The sequence below is a fragment of the Acinonyx jubatus genome, chromosome C1, assembly GCF_027475565.1.
Source record: "Acinonyx jubatus isolate Ajub_Pintada_27869175 chromosome C1, VMU_Ajub_asm_v1.0, whole genome shotgun sequence".
In the NCBI taxonomy this organism is placed as follows: domain Eukaryota; kingdom Metazoa; phylum Chordata; class Mammalia; order Carnivora; family Felidae; genus Acinonyx; species Acinonyx jubatus.
Window position 1 is genome coordinate 187,040,351 of NC_069381.1, and position 3,072 is coordinate 187,043,422.

At 40.3% G+C, this 3,072-nt stretch overlaps 1 non-coding gene across 1 annotated transcript; it reads left to right on the plus strand.

The window, feature by feature from the left end:
• Window positions 1-2,651: 2,651 nt before the first annotated feature.
• LOC113598341 (U6 spliceosomal RNA) lies at window positions 2,652-2,753 on the plus strand. Its single transcript, XR_003419016.1, has one exon. It is a non-coding gene; the product is annotated as a U6 spliceosomal RNA (small nuclear RNA).
• Window positions 2,754-3,072: the final 319 nt, after the last annotated feature.

Below are 3,072 nucleotides of genomic sequence, written 5' to 3' on the forward strand. Positions count from 1 at the left end.
GTGAGGTATTCAACCTTTTCGTGGTTACTGCCCTTTCAAACTTGACCAAAGACAATGACACTGGATCATATATTCTAAACAATTGCTTTAGAAGTCCCTTCTATTTCAGTAAAGAGGTGGTCACTCTTCTGAAGAGTGTCTGTCTGTGTGATCTTGGTAGAAGCCCCTTTAAGCCTGGTATCCAGAGTTTAGGATTGTTCGTGAAAAGCACTTGAGAGCCTAAGAGAGGAAGGTATGGATAGTAATATCCACCTAAGTAGTTTGATAAGCCGTCACGATGATAAAGCCAGAGAACATCTACCTCAGAAGGGCTGGAAGAGGGAGAGGTGGAGGGGGAGACTGCCCTGATAGTTGAATCAGAAGACAAGGTATCAGTGGACTTATCTCATGATCAGAGTGGGGATTCCCTCAACAGTGATGAAGGAGATATGTCTTGGATGGAGGAGCAGCTGTCCTACTTCTGTGACAAGTGCCAAAAATGGATACTGGCCAGTAAGGAGCTTCTTAATTCCCTTGATTTGTCAGTTCCTATGCGAAGGTTTGTTCTTCTAACCTGTGAACAAAACATGAATGTAAAATGGACCTAAATAAAAAGATAATTATTATTTTTATGGTTAGTTTAGTTGGTTAATGAGAGATTTATATAAAGCATAGACATATTTGTGCTAATAAAAACTATTGTCAACCTCTGAAAAGAAAAAAGAAAAGAAAGAAAAGAAAAGAAAAGAAAAGAAAAGAAAAGAAAAGAAAAGAAAAGAAAAGAAAAGAAAAGAAAAGAATTTCTCCAGTTCCCTCCAAGGTCTTCAGTTCCCTGGAGTCTTGATCAATGCTTCCTGTAGACTAAGTTTCTTCCCTAGGACCATTGTCAAACCCTTTGCTCTGCTCGTAAAAACAGAACACAGATTAGATATCCTGGGGCCCTGTCATTGATAGAGATGATGATGATGATGATGGTGGTGGTGGTAATGATTATGATTTCCACATGGCAAAAAGCTATGTCCCCATTTGATTGTTTGACTGCACATAAAATAAAACCCAAGAAATATTGTCTTACACCACAAAGTTTTTTTTCTCCTTATATAATACACCTGGAGTTGGGCAATCTAAAGCTGGTACAAGGCCTTAATGATGCAATAAATGACCTTAAGTCTATCTTCCTGCTCTGTCATCATTAGTTTGTAGTCCTGGTCCCCCCATTTTCAATACGGCTGCAGCACCTCCAGGCATGCAATCAATAGGGGAGGAGAGAGCTTTTACAAAATAAGGTTTTGCCTTTTTATTCAAGATATAAAGTTCTCTTCGGGGAAATCCATTTATATTACATGGCCAGAACTTTGTCATCCTCTAGCTGCAAGGGAGTTAGGAAAGGGAATAATTTTAACAGGACACATCACCATCTTGAACAAAGTGAAATCCCAACAGGAAGGAAGAAGGGGAATGGGGAATAGATATTGACAGGCAACTAGTAGTATTTAGCATTCCTACTATTTAGTAGTTTAACAGGTAATTTTCATACTTACCATCTCTAACATTACCCAGCAACCATTTTCCACATGATGAAACTGAGGATCAAAGGTTTTTAGTAACTTGCGCAAGAAAATGGCAGATTCATGACTTGAATCCAGGACAACTTGATTAATAGCAATAGTAATAATAGTTAACATTGGTCAAATACTTGCCATGGGTCAGATATTCCACTAGGTCTTTTATGTCTATTGACTTGTTTCCTCTTCATAGAATCCCTCTGAAGAAGGCATTTTTATTATTTTTTTAAATGCTTATTTATTTTTGAGAAGGAGACACACAGAACATGAGCAGGGGAGGGGCAGAGAGAGAGAGAGGCACAGAATCTAAAGCAGGCTCCAGGCTCTGAGCTGTCAGCACAGAGCCTGACGTGGGGCTTGAACCCATGAACCATGATATCATGACCTGATCTAAACCCGGACACTTAATGGACTGAGTCACCCAGGGCCCCCTGAAGAAGGTGTTTTTATTGTCCTCACTTATCAGATGAGGAAACCAAGGCCTTGAGAAGTTAAGGGACTTACATAAAAGTCCACAGATTATAGGAAGTGAAGCTTGAATTTAACTCAGTTCTGTGAGAATCCTTAGCCCTTGTCTGCTCTTCTACACAGATTCTGCAAAATTCAGCTGCTCAAACCGTGAACTCTGCCACCATCATACTAGGGTAGTATGGTTTAGTACCAATAAGGCAGCTAATAAGTACTCCGCTTGGAAGGATTAAATGGAGAATTCCTGGAAATGGAAGCTGAAGATTCAAAAAATAGCAAGAAAATGAGTAAGGTCGAAGCTGGTGTTCAGCTGTGTGCCAGAATGTGCATTTAATGTTTTTCCTTGATTCAAAATACACACCTACATTGGTGCGTATTCTTGATGAAGTCACAAGGAAATATCGATCACAGAAGATGACCATTGGTAGATGCCTATCCAATAACCATTCTCCATTCATTACTAACAGAACCCCCTTTTACTAAGGGCAACATTAGGCTTGATTAAAATGACTCAGTGCCACAGACTTCTCTGCATCTATGGGGTGGCCATATGGAAGCAGGCTGCCCAGCGTAAGCACACTGTTTTGGTTAGGGCTTCCTGAAAAGTTATGTTTATCTCCGAGAAGAGACAAGCTTGTACTTGCTTTGGCAGCCCATACTGGAAATAAAATGATACAGAGGAGATTCGCGTGGCCCTTGCACAAGGATGACATGCATATCTCTGAAGCATTCCATATTTTCCACAGTCCCCAAAGGTCATAGGACACTCCATCGGTTAATCCCAAGGAAACTGTATGAGTCAAAGCACAATATGTGGCATCCAATATTGAAATTGTGATTTTTTTCCACAAAAAGAGAGAGAGAAAGAGAGAGAGAGAGAGACCAGCTCAGCCCCCTCATTATTTCCTCTTTATTCATTCCTCTTCCTTTAGCCTGAAATACAGTTGTGATGTCAAGTGGGGCGGTGGCCATCTTATGAGCATGAAGATAATGGTCTCACACTAAGGATGGCACAGGGGAGAGATAAATAACTGCCTAAATGCTCCATTTAAGTATGTTG